General features: G+C 38.3%; 1 protein-coding gene across 4 annotated transcripts in view; it reads right to left on the bottom strand.

Moving 5' to 3' along the window:
* LOC113057865 (ecto-NOX disulfide-thiol exchanger 2-like) overlaps window positions 1–14,237 on the bottom strand; it is a 194,728-nt gene that overhangs the window by 101,054 nt on the left and 79,437 nt on the right. The window contains exon 2 of one of the 4 annotated variants that reach the window (XM_026225419.1): window positions 13,146–13,338. The exons of the other annotated variants lie outside the window; for them this stretch is intronic. The gene's annotated coding sequence lies outside the window, so the exon portion shown is untranslated. The remainder of the gene's footprint in view (window positions 1–13,145; window positions 13,339–14,237) is intronic. 4 annotated transcript variants of the gene reach the window in all.

Here is a 14,237-nt window from a genome sequence, read left to right as displayed (position 1 = left end):
CAATTAATTCACTCTTGTTCAACGCGAATGCTGTATATGAGCAGTAATTTATTCTTAAAGTGAATAAATTGTAATGAAAAATAAATAAAATTAAATAGCTAAAGTAAATCGTAAGTGGAAGTGCATTTGTCGATTCTGTCATGTTTAGGGGAATAGGGCATTATTAATATCCCATGTAAGGTGGGATGTGCTAGAAATGGGTAAACCACTATCAGTGAGTCTGCCCATGGGGTGTCCCACATTGTCCCTCAGAAACATACCCCTTGTCCCCCCTTGGGCTTATTAGTAGGTGGTCACCCTAGTCAGAAAGCATGTGATTAACTCGTTATTTTGGTCTACTGATGGCTCTAGTTGAATTTTTTTTAAATTTTTTATAAAAGCCATATTTAATTTTGGGAAAATGTTGAATGTATATATTCGTTCATCAATTTAAATAATTAAAAAATATATATATATTTATTTTATGTGTCCTTCTTAATTAAAAAATAATAATAATAAAAACTTTACTTTCACTGTAGAAATTTACAGTGTCTATTTGTTATATTGGTTGTGTAAAAATGGGTCTTTAAATCATGGGGCCTGTCATTGCATTTACTGTAAAGAAGGAGGTGCCTCACATATTTAAGAGCCCTTGGCTACAAAAATGTAAAAAAAACCTTGTTCTACGGCATCTTAGATGTTTACTAGTTACTACAAAGCCTCATGCACACTACAAAATCCTCTTGCATATATCTTTAGCCGAGTTCAGACTACAGGAGTTGTAAAATCCTAACCATTATGAAATCTGGTTGTAGCACACATGAGGAGAATCTCTGCAGATTTTCTTTATTAAATCTTAAACACGCACACACTACAAGATCTGAAAATCGTGGCGCATCACACACTACAAGATTTTATTAAGATCATCATCCCCGAGGGAAAAATCAGGGATAAATCATCTTATAATTACTAAATAAAAACCCTCCTTAAATGTGATCCTATTTAAGCAGCAGAGAAATTTACTCAGAATTGTTTTCCCCTTTCTTAAGAGCGCTCCTCGTGTTTTAATGTGCACTATTAGCTGTGTATGGTCAAGGAACAGTAAGAGCGCTAACCAAAACAGTGACTAAACGAAGCTAAAGTGAGTGAGAACTGATGAAAAGTTTCCTATGTTTCTGTCTGGCCTGCTAGAGAATGATTCATGAAGTGAGGACAGAAATGGCCCTTTAAGACTAATTTAATGGTGCAGCTTCATTTCAATGACGGCATATTTCTGCTCTGACAGCCACAAAGACAGGATTATACACACACACACACACACACACACACACACTCATTCTTTATTAACCCCTCTGTGAATCCCATTACAGAAATCGACTGCAGGTTCTGATGCTAAATTAGGAAATGTTCTTGCGACAGCAATCAATACCTAAGGACTCCCTCTATTTGCATTCTAGACATGATGAGAAAGACAACAAAAAAGAAAACTACACACCAAGATAATAAAATCGACAAGATTGCAAATATCCTAAAGATGTATGATTTAAATCAATTGCATTATCAGCTTTTCCCAGCTATTACATGGCAGATACAGATTAAGCATTCAACAATATGATATAATAAATAGATTATAATGAAAGCAAACATTTTCAGTTCTTTAAATGTAGTTTTTTAGTGTCCATCTTACAAAGTAAGTTCTTAAAAGTTTCTAGTATGTTGGTAACTTCAGCAGCGTGCATTACGTGCTGTGTGGAATACAGAGTGATGTCTGAGATATGCATGCTGGGCTGGTTTCATGAAATATTCATAAAGCCTCTCGGTTTACATAGTTTTGCTCTGCATTATTTGCCTGAAGGATACAGAAGTGTGGGGCTGGGGGGCTGTCACTGCATATCCCAAATGAGGAGAGAGATACAGAGAGAGAGACAGAAAAACAGACGTCTGAGTTCAGAGAGCATGGTTCAAAACGCGTAGCGCCATGATCTGCCACATCTGCCCTCTGCAGCGCACAACCTCTCCAACATCACACTGCTTATGTGCACGAGATACCAAACAGGATCTGATCGGAGGAGGAGGCAAAGTGGGAAAAAAGCACAAAAGTAAAGTTGGATATGAAATCTGTGACGGAAAAGCAGCGCTGCAGAATGAAAGAACGAGAAGAGACAGAAAAAAGTATGTGTGGCTGTAAACTAATTTAAACAGTGCCGAACAGCCCATCAAGCTCTCTCTCGCTCCGGCTGATGCTGCATGTGTGACTGAAGGAGCGAGAAGTCCTTGGCATCTAACAAGCTGTCAATGAAATAAGATGAAGATGTTCTGTAATGATTTATTCAGTCCAGATCAGGCCTGTCAGTGACATCAGCTGCTAATACTGAATATGACATTTTGGTGATGATTTCATTCACAGATTTAGGGAGTTAGATTCAGTAACTCGGATCGGTTTACTCTTGTTTCTTTTGTTTCAGACATTGATTTGCATCATCACTCATACAGTAGGTGTTCACAGATCGATTAAAAAAAAATATCTGAAAGAAAAAAAAGATTTAAAGTCACCATGAACACTTAGGAGTCACAAAACAAAATAATTGTAGAAAAAGTATAATTTACCACTGTTCAAAAGACTCAACAAGGATGCATTGATCAAAAGTGAAAAGAAAGTGACAGAAAATACACTTACTGTATAATATTTAAAATATTTCTATTTCAAATAAATGCTTTATGTTCAAAACCAATAACAGTTTACCCAAAAACTTTCAACTTTAGAAAATCATAAATTTTTAGCAGCAAATCATCATATTAGAATGATTTCTGAGAGATCATGTGACACTGAAGACTGAAGGAATGATGCTGAATATTCAGCATCGAAACAGGAACATAGTACAACACGAAACAGTTATTTTAAATCTAAATAATGTTTTTGAAAAACATGACACTTCTTCAGCAGTTATAATTATAATAATTATGCATTGTAAATAACCCCCGACAGCTCTCCAGGCGCATAAAGCATATATATCTCTTATAAAGGTTTCTTCTTTCCGTGTTGGACTTTTTTTTTTTTTGTACGCACCAAGAGGAAATTACCATCCATGACAGAGCGGGCGCATTAACACTAACAGTGCGGGCAAGGGATATATATATTCTGGAAAAAGCAGGGAAAAGTCAATAAATGAAAGAACATCCAGTTCTGCTGAGTAAGAGTGAAAGGTAGGTGAAGCTAAATTCAGTCTGAAGATCTGAATACCTGATCGCAAGCAGCATCCCAAAAGAGACAGAAAATAAAAGTGATTAGGAGAGGCAGACAAAAAAGGCATTAGGTTTCTTTCTGGCTCTGACACTGTTCTCTTGCTGCTGATGGAAATGCTTCAATAGAGCTGCTGATGAGATTTAAATGAGTATTACTGTTCCTGCTCGTGAAGGCCACAGAGGAGAAAGACGGATGCAGATCACAGTCAGCAGCAGGAGAACTTGCACAACACTCTCTTATCTCTGAAAGAGAGGGAGAGAGAGATGAAGTGGAAGATGAGGAGCGATAGATGTGACTTTCTAGCACGCAGAATCTGGAGTGATTCTGAGTTGGGGACTCGCAGGCAGCCGGCGGTCTCTGACACCGAACGAGACTCATGCATTCATGGATGTGTAGATGCAACTGATCTGATGAATGTTTCTCTATCTGTAACCCAACACAAGTGATGCGCTAATGTGTTTACAGAGGAATTTTAAAAGTCTCACATCAGGTGTGGTGTGATGAAACGGCTCATTCTTCGCTTCTCAATCACATTACCATTAAAATGTACCACTGTGATTTAAACACAATGTGTTCCCGCCTCCCCATCGGGGCTCCGGGTCTTGGTTTGGGAGAGGACCGGTGTGTGCTTATAAACAAGACAAGACAAACTGTTTGAGGGAGGAAAATTATCACCTCTGTGCTCTTCTACCCACAATGCAACAGGGAAATGTGGCTGTGTAAAGAGGAGAACGTTTCCTTCTTTAATCCGTTTACGGTCTCCCTTAAGTTCACACAAAGACTCAGAGCGCATCAGGGACCAAAACCTCTGACTTGAGTGGATACATTAAATAAAGCAATTCTTTGTGTTTCCCCTCACGGGATGTTGCACGAGTTACTGTGAACTGTGTATTTCATCTTTATAACATCTTGTGGTAGGCTATCAGCGAAACTATCACAATGCCAAGTATTATTGATGTGTGTTTCCCATTGAGGAAGCTGAATGTTGTGCCTATTCAATTGTTTTATTAATTGTTTAAAATTTACTTGTATTATTATTAATATTTTCATCACCCATTAATTACGTAGACCCTCATCCTGACATGGTTTAGTGCATTTATCATAACGCAAAATGTTGCGATTTAATTACTAAAAGTATAGACTGTTGTAATGCATGTTTCAGAGTGAAAGGTAGCACTGCGTTCATTTACACACGAGCAGCTCAAGAGTCTGTGTTTTCAGCATCTCGGACCACAGTTAATGCAGAAAACAATCTCTGCATGTACATTTAAGTAAATGTAAGACCCTACGGTCTTCTAGACTTCATAATAACACTCTGGGACACAGGATGGCTTGTCCAGATCAAGTGCATCAATTCGGCACACACCATGTCCACTTCCCACCCTGTCTCTCCATCTGGCTGGACTTTCGCTGCTGAACTTCTTTTCAGGCATGAAAAACTTTTCAATCATTCTTGTAAACCAGATGCTTTTAAACTGAGAGCAGATGCTATATTTATACCAGCCTGTTTAATTAGGCTTGGTTTAGAGATCAATTCATTCTGAGGGTCTCCAGATATAGAGATGAAAGAAACAAACTGAGCAGATTTATTAAGAAAAAGTCTTTTAAACCTTCTAAGGGCTGGGGAGAACGACCACATGGGTAAGTCAGCACTTTATCCCCAGGTCCTCCATTTGTAAATAGATGGATGAGCTGCTAAAGCGGTGTTTAACATCTGGTCAGAAACCCACTTCTCCTCTTATGAGAAAATATTAAGGAAGAATATCACTCCCATGATGCCCGTGAAAACAAACAACAGCAGGCTGGAGGCAGAAGGGGATTTGGAGGTTGAACACAAAAGGACAGCCGGCGTAATATATACGGGTGCGAACGACTACAAGAGCTGCTGAAAGAAATCAGATACGGATTCCAAAACACAGGATGCATGACATGAAATAAGACAAATAACTAATTTCCAAGATACAACAAACAAGATGACAGACTAAACATCCCTCAAAATGATTCTGTACTCTACAGGAAATGTAAATTAAACTTAATTGCCCTCATGAAAATGAGTCCAGATGAGGAAGGTTTTCTCGCCGCAAGAAAACAAACAAAAGGCAAATTAAGTCAATCTCATTTCCTCTGGAACATCACATGTCCAGTCTCTCATGTCAGCCCATCTTTCTCTCCGTGCTTCATTGATCCCATCCACACTGAGCTGAAGTTGACAGTCGCCTCAGCTGTGAAGCATTTGAGTCGCTTAACACCAGCCAATGGGCGACACCGCAGTATTCACAGCTGGAATAAATGAGAATCAATAATAGTAATGACAACACCAGCAGGGCTGACTGAGGTCTCATCCCTCAAGCGAAAGACTGCATTAGTAAAGCAGCGGAATTTGTCTTGTCGTGCACTCTTAGGCTTTTCAACACAACGGATGCCAGAAGTTCTGTTCTATCGCATGAATGAACACAAATCACACTCCTACAGTCTTGGATTTAGCACCTCCTGGTGTGGCGAGCTGTGTTTTGAGCACAACACATGCCAAAGATGCTGGCAAATTAGTTGGATCAATGCAGCAGTGCAGATAATAACATCTCTGGTGTTCTGGTGATGAAACTGATTGGCGATGACAGTCGGTGTAGTGTGGTCTGTGCATGCTGCTGTGTACACATCAGGGGTTGGAGAGAAGCTGCATATTCTCAAGCTCACCGTATCAAAGGCAAAGTCGGCAGGACCAGTCTCTCTTTTGGGATGCTGCCTGAGGGATGCCTGCAGGAACTGAGAAAGGTCTCAGAGAACCTGTACTATGGAATCATGCCATTCAGGTCTTTTAAGTGCTGAGGAGGTAAACCAAAGTCTCAAGGTGAGAGTTTCGCTACAGATCCCAGGGTAAGAATGGAGACAGCATGCCGGACCAAACTTATGAATGATGAAAGCAAGGTGAAGTTTATTCTCTGCCTGAGAGGATGAGTTTCTGGCTTTCTGTATATCGCATACAAAAATAGCAACAATTTCTCTAACTGGCAAGTTGTAATCTGTTAAGAGAATTCATTGAATCTGTGTTTAATCATTTCACAACCATCTTTACAAATGAGAATGAAATGGTATGTATATGTACACACACACACAACCTGTAAGAGGTTAAGATAAATTAGGTTTAAATCCCAGGGATTGAGCCATGAACCTTGAGCAAGCACCTAATCAAAGGTTAAGCCTGAAGAACTATACACCACTTCTTTAAATAAGAACAACAAATTAGCAGATTAGTAAGTAATTGGTCTTCATGAACTCTCTCTCGTTAAACTAAGTGAACAGTGGGGAAGCTTGTTTAGATACTTGCATCACAACCTCCTAAAACCTTCTGGCAATTTATTAAACTGCCTCCTCCAAAACAGCACCTCCTGTGTGGAACGAGTAATTCAGGCTCTCAGTTCCCAAAGGTCTGAGACGACATTGAACTTCCGTTAAACTGAGCGAGAAGTCTAGTGCTACAGAAGGCCAGAAGCCTTTCGAGACCGCTCTACAGCCGAGTGCTAAAGCTTGCAGGAGAAACACATGTAGCTCCTTACTGGAAACAGAGCTGTTAAAGATCCTCAAAGTTTCCGAGTCCTGCTTTCACTCAACTGCAGCTGCTTTCAATGTTCTAATGTGGTGTTCCTTCACAGCCATCTTCCTTTTTACAAAACAGATGTTATTAATACCAGCTGAGGCAATGCCTCATAAATGATTTATTCAAAAGCAGAAATGCTTGCATCAAGTCCATTCAAACAGCAGAGTCCAGGGAATGGAAGAGCCTCTTCCTGCTGGTCTGCAGGGCACAGGCCGAGCCATTAATCTTCTGAAAGCTTATAAAAACAACTTAAGTGAGAGATCAGACCCTGTCTGTCTCCCTGAGAGAAAGAGAGGGGGGAAAATGTATGTCGCAGAGCATCAAAGTCACTGACCTGACAAATTCATCTGGACTTTTCCTGCTTTTTTTATTTCTCTCTGACAAGGCAAAAATGGGATAACATCCCACTAAGGCACCCGAATTCTGCACTGAAGGGATTCAATGTCAAAATTTAATAATGCTACACACTGACCTTAGACTTCCATCTTTACATATTTTCAGTTTACTTTTTTCAAGTAACAAGTAAAGCAATGCATTACTTTTTTTAATTTGTGGGAAAGTTTCCAAGTTCCTTTTTCAGATAAGCAAAGCCAGTTATGTGTTTTCTCATGTATTGACTGACAGCTCTCCTGTCCTCATGTTGAGAGAGATCAGGAGTGAGTTCAGATGCATTGTGTGCACTGTGTGAACATGACACTACTGTAGATCTAGACTAACATGCATTTACTCATCTCACAAAAAAACAGATTCAGTATTCCTCAAAATGAATACTTTGGAATATGGAATATGAAGCAAACCTGCAACAATTACATGTCAACACAAAAAATAACTATTGTGTTTGTTGATGACCTTCAGTGATCCAAATCAACCATAATAATAAGCAAAAGTGACTAGATAAACAACTTTTTTTGGGGGTTATTGAGAAGAAAGTGTTCAACTTTCTTCTCTTGCATCATATTTTTCATGCAATCCTGAATGTTTGTTTGAGTTTGTACATTTCCTTCAGCTTGAGGATTATTCATTTCAATGTTGGCGTGAAAGGGCTTTTACATTTGCCAAAAACTGAACATGTATTTTAAAAACAAACAAGCAACCCTAATGACAAGTAAGTAATGCAAAGGTAACATAACACATTACTTTCCATAAAAAAAAAAAAAAAGTATTTTTTATTACTTTTTTTAGGTGATATCGCAATATCGTAATGCATTATTTTTTAAAAGTCATTTTCCCCAACACTGTTTGGTTTTGAAAACTAAAGCCCTAGAAATATCTGTGTTGGCTCTCCAGCACCGCATCTGAGTCTTGGGAGTATGTACTTGAACAGCTGCCCTGGGGAAGAAGGCACTCAGTTGCAGTCCATACAGAGGTCACATTGTGCTGCTTAGCCAACAATGCACTAATATAATTGTACAAGGGTTACATTCTTGATGCACTGAAGCGGACAGATTCACACCGGGCAGCATCGTGCTGGCCAGCAGATGTTGTGAAATAAATAATGATGAGTAGGGAGGGCTGTAATTTCTCAAGGTCGATTGCCAGTTGGTCCTTGCCTCCCTATTGTTGCACTGAATGCGGACAGCTCAGAGAACCAGATCCAAAATTAGCTTTAAGCAAGCACTATTCCACTTATGCCCCTGAGAGTGGCGATGATAACTCGTCACAAGGTCTACAAGCGACACTCAGGAAGGTGCAGCGCTGGAATGTAGATCAGAGGTGTGCGACGAATAGGACGTGTGGCTATTCCTAGCCGAATATCTATCGTATTAACAAATATACACGCTGACTGCGTGGGATCGACTGCAATGTTGGCCGGATGAATAAAAAAAGGTGCCTGACTGACCCAGCTCACAGAAAGGTCGTCAATCGTGTGAGGAATTATTCTGCATCTATTAGAGCTGGATCAGTACCAGAAGTTTGGCTTTGGTACGATATCAGGCTCTGATACTGCAGCATCCTGACAAAATCAATACCTTAGGTTACAAACGAAAGGACAAACAGAAGAGAAGGACACAAAAAGGCCCTAACCCTTGTGCCTTGCTCAAAACAATCAAAGGTATCACAACCTTTCAAAACCAAACTTAAAACATGATAAATAAAACGGAACATGAAACTCAAAATGCAAAACAAACCAAAACCAATAACATAAGTCAAATATAAAGTTATATACTACGTTAATTCCATTAGAAATTTATATTATTTGTTTCTTTACACATTTGACCGTTGAGCTCATGGCTTGTGTCTTTTGAAGCAACTCATGCATGATACTATATTGCAGCGCTCAAGTTAAAAGTTCAGCTTTAAACAAAACATTGCCATACATTATAATACTTTTCAATGCAGAAAAAAAAACATTACAATCCCAAAGCAAAATCATACAGTATTAACATCCTGCTACTATTCCACAACAAAATCCTGTATGCATTTGTTCCGCAGGTATTCTGTGGTTTATATGAAGTGACAAATGAATTTCTAATCGGGTTTGCACACTACAAAGCTAAACTGCACCATATCTCTGCACACAAGTTCAGGATTAGTTTAGAGTTTAGAGTTTATATATTCCTGGAAAATGGTGATACTGTGGCAATTTACTTCTGGTAGTGCAATATATTAGTACAGTAGATATGCAGAAACCTAAAAAAGTAAGCTTAAATCCAAATATCCCACACATATGAAACTATGTTGAATCAGATGGCCAGTTTCTAATGCAGTGGTTGCTAGATTTTCCTTTGCCTTTGACCTCTGAGGGTGAAAACAGTTCCCTCATAGAAGTGTGAATCACGGCCGAGATGTGAACACATCAATTAAAGATGCTGGAGGCATGCACGGCGTGTAAACATTGATGTAAACGTGCTTTTAGCAGAGCGTGTCCAGCACAGCAGTCCCTTTATTGGCGAAGCTCAAAGGGCGCTCTCATCAATGGCGTACAGTGTGTGTTTCCTACACCTGGCCCTGGAGCACACATGAAAGACTGCTCCGGCGGGTGGAGGGACGGCTTTAAAAACTTGCATGAACACACAAATAAACACAAACTTGGGCTAGCAGCACAGATGGATCTCTATGTGTGGATGCACAGAGGAGCCCATAGAGGCTGAAATACTGACGTCAGACTGCTAATCTGCTCCAGTTAATTACATTCCCAAAAGTTTCAGCGCTCATTACGGGTCAAGCACAACTTCTCTGTCTGATGACAGCCCAACGCACTGCGGCTTTTTGTTGGCACGGTGTACAGCTTCTTAACAAGCGTTTAGACATTAGACCCTGAATAACCATCTGTGCTCTGCTGAACTTCAAACAAACAAACCAAAAACACACCACTGTATGATGCACCTTCTTCTCATGAGACACAGCATGACAAGTGTCCAGTGTCAAGATGGCACATTTCAATACGGTCAATACTGCAACGTTGCACAAAGTGGAAATCACTTACAATGAGAACATATTTAATAGGTAATTAGACTGGCAAAACAGAGTATTTTGCAATAATGATCATTACTCCTATGTATTACAAAACTACAGTGATATGAAGTTTTGGATCAACAAGATTTCGTTGTATGCATCAATACATTTCCACAACATGATAAAACAATAGCGCAGTGTTTTAATCACTTTTCCAGGGTGCTGAACCGCACTGGTTGCTGTGTGAGCTGTTGTTTTTCTCAACGCCGGTCTAATAGCAGAGCTTGAGCGTCTCAGCTGGAAGACTCGTCATCTTTAGATTTTAAAACCCAGCGGGTGTCTGCAGGGGGTCTGGAGCGAAACCATCCACCATCAGACTCACAGCACACAGACTGGACCGTAGTATTAGCAGTTTCCCCTCCTGAACACACACTCGCGCTCAGGAGAACAGGATGTTCACAAGAGGAAAGAGAAACACAGAGACAGAGAGATTGCTTGCGTCATGAACAAATACAGAGATACACAACTGGTCAAAGGTTTGGAAGTCTCCTATGCTCACCGATGATACGTTTATAGATTAAGTAAAAACAATCATATTGTGAAATAATGGTTTTCTATTTGAATATTTTAAAATGTAGGCATGGGAAAGATTTTAAATTAAATCTAATTAAAGATACAGTAAAACAGTGATACCGTTAGCTATTTCTACAATAGAAGAATATAATGCTTAGTGTGCAAACCCTGATAACCTACCATTAAAAGTTTTGGGAAAGTACAATTATATATATATATATATATATATATATATATATATATATATATATATATATATTTTTTTTTTTTTTTTTAAATGTTATTCAGCAGGGCACTTTAAATTGATAATATTAACTTAATAAAAAAATGTACATATTGTAATATTAATACGTTTTTTCTTTATTCTGTATTTTTTCATTAAAAAACATCATTATTAAAAAATTAAGCATCAATAATAACTGACAATAACTGAGAATATTACAATGATTTCTGAAGATCATGTGACACTGAACACTGAACCCTTATGAAACAAAAATATATTGCAGTATATTGGAAAATATCATGTAATATATTAGGCATATATTCTTATATATATTTATTTTTTCCAATATATTGCAATATATTGAAAGCGGCAATCATTTGTATATTTTGCAATATATTATATAATATATGTATCATCAATATATTATTAAATGTATTCAAATATATAAAATATTAGAAAATAAAAAGGGAAAATAATATATTACAATATATCACAATATATTTTAAGAAATATATTGGTAAATATATTTTCCTTTCATAAGGGAAGTAACAATGCTGAAAATTCATCTGCGCATCACAGAAATAAATGACATTTTCAAATTAATTAAACTAGAAAACAGTTCACTTCAGTTGTAATAATAATCAACAATATCACTGTTTTGCCATATTTAATATTTCAAAAACATAAAAATCTTACTGAATGTAATTTTAAACATTAAATATAATACAATATAAAATAAATGAAATAGTTAAATATTATATAAAATCTAATAAATGCAGGCTTGTTCAGCATAAGACACTCTAAAACACAAAATAATAGTAGTATACCAGTAGTATTCAAATAATGGAAGAGCATTTTCAAATGCAGCAGGAATGGCGTCTAGGTAGATAGTTCACCAGATGTTGAGGTTTATGTGGCAAGAATGGCTGTTGAATTGGATGTGTGTTTGGTCATGTGACTGCACACACAGGTTCACCCCTGAGGCTGTGCCCAGAGCTCACATGTACCTGTCAAACACACCTGAGCCCACAGCGTGCAGCACGACCATGCAGAAACACCATTCAATTACACATCTTCATTTCAAACTGCACACAACTCACTTCCCTAAATCAGCCCCAAATGAAGGTCAATGGTATGCAGATCGCCAAAAGACAACTGCTCCAGTGGGCTCCAGTAAAAGTTAATGTATTCCCACCAGAAAATCTGACATTTGCTTACTAAAAAAATGGATAGTAGTCACACTGCACCGTTGAGCTAATCTTCAGACTATGCCAGACTAGTCACTGTAAGTTACTGTCTTTACTCCACAAAGGCAGCATGTGAGCCACATCTGAAGTGGCATATATACTGTATCATGAAAAACGGTTTTCACATCAGCTGCTGTATTAGACACACAAATGTGTTTTATGACTTCACCTTTTGCGGTCTTAAAGCTAGGCCTATAGTTCACCCCAAAATGTAAGTTTTTACTAGTAATTTACTCACCCTCAATCCATCCAAGATGGTGACTTTTTTCTTCAGTAAAACAGTAAAAGCATTGTATTTTTTTCCTGGAAAATGTGTTACATTGTGATTCATAAAATGCACAAGTCCATGCACAGCCATTATCAACTTATCACTTTTATTTTTTAACTTAACCTTTTTTAATTCCTGCCTTAAAAAGATACCTATTTTAGGTTACCTATACCAATCTTACCTGAGCAGCTCTTGCTGTGTGCCATTGTCTCAGCCTTTTCCCATCTAATGTAAAGCAATATAATATCTATGCATTTGAATTATTTTTAAATGTCATTTTGAGACAAATCTCCAAAAATATGTTGTCTGCGCACTTTTACTCACATTACCGCATGATTTTACAATTTCCACGAAGACAAACAGCAGATGATTGTGCTTTGCAATGTATCAATGCATTCCATACGCGAGAATAATATGTACCCCTTCTTGAGCTAATTCTACTGAAAATCACACTGTTCACAGGCATCTCCAGTCATGGTACTATAGCTAGTATATCATAAATATCATTTTTATAATTTTGGAGGGAAGAAGTTCTTCTTCAGTGCTTTCACAGTGCTACCTTACACTATTCTGAATGATGTCTGAAACTTTTTATTACGGGCACTTCTTGAGTTTATTACCTCCTTAAGATGAGTCTCTTAACCTGGAAGTGTAAAGCCTTTTAACATCCATGAAGAGAAGGAGGCTGAGGAGAGGTAAGGAGCTCCTGATGTCTGATGATCCACGGGGAGTTAAGGTGAGCTCGTGGGTCAGGATTACACTGACGTGAATGTGCGGCAAGAACAGGATGAGACAGCAAGACTGTGAGACTCCCTGAACAGACAGACAAGCATCTGCATTGGTCCAGGTAATGTGGAAAATCCTGAGCGTGCAATTCTCCCCCCATCGCCACTAACCGCGTTCTCTTCTTCCTGTACTGAAGAGGATTCAGAGACAGAGAGGCAGTGCGATTATACTTCACCTGACCTGCATACTGATGAACGCTGAGCCTGTGGATAGCATCGCCTAGCAATCACACAGAGAAGTATAAAGCTATGTGCTCGTATTTCTCTCTAGAAGTTAAAATGACAGCTAAAACCAATAATTCCCAATGCCCTAGTGCATTTCATGAAAACTCACTTCATTTGCCCACATCATGCTGTGCAACCAGCTGCGTCCTGTGGGCAGGGTTAAAAGACTACACATCCCATGCAACAATAATCAAATCAACCTATCATATCAGTGGCTAAGGAAAAATAAATCCTCGTCCCTTCTGTACAGTAGTTTCCCTCCGGCCTCCGGGGAAGCTGTGAAGGTTAATATATTCAAATATCCCCACTACTCATTTCTATTTCATTAAATACAACTAATGAATCTTTGGTTTGGGCCTAATCAGCTTTACTCTTTCACAGCGCCACATGTCAGAGAGACACAGCTAGCTAGACAAGAGGACCGAGTATGATCGGAGTTATGAAGGAGTTATAGAGAAATAACAAATCAACTGGATAGAAAACGATAAAACAAAACAGCAGAAGAGATGAAGACTTCATAGTGAGATTACACTGGGAAGAGATTGTGTTTTTCAGCTTCGTAATCACACTTTGGAAAAGAACCCAACATAAAGAACAGAGAAAGTCTTTCTGATAAAATGCTTTAAAGCACATAAGAATAAAACAACCAAGAAGAGAGTTTATTTATTTATTTATTATATTATTTTTCTAAAATATACAACC

This window comes from Carassius auratus, chromosome 39 (genome assembly GCF_003368295.1).
Source record: "Carassius auratus strain Wakin chromosome 39, ASM336829v1, whole genome shotgun sequence".
In the NCBI taxonomy this organism is placed as follows: Eukaryota; Metazoa; Chordata; class Actinopteri; order Cypriniformes; family Cyprinidae; genus Carassius; species Carassius auratus.
This window is presented reverse-complemented; position numbering and strand designations above follow the sequence as displayed.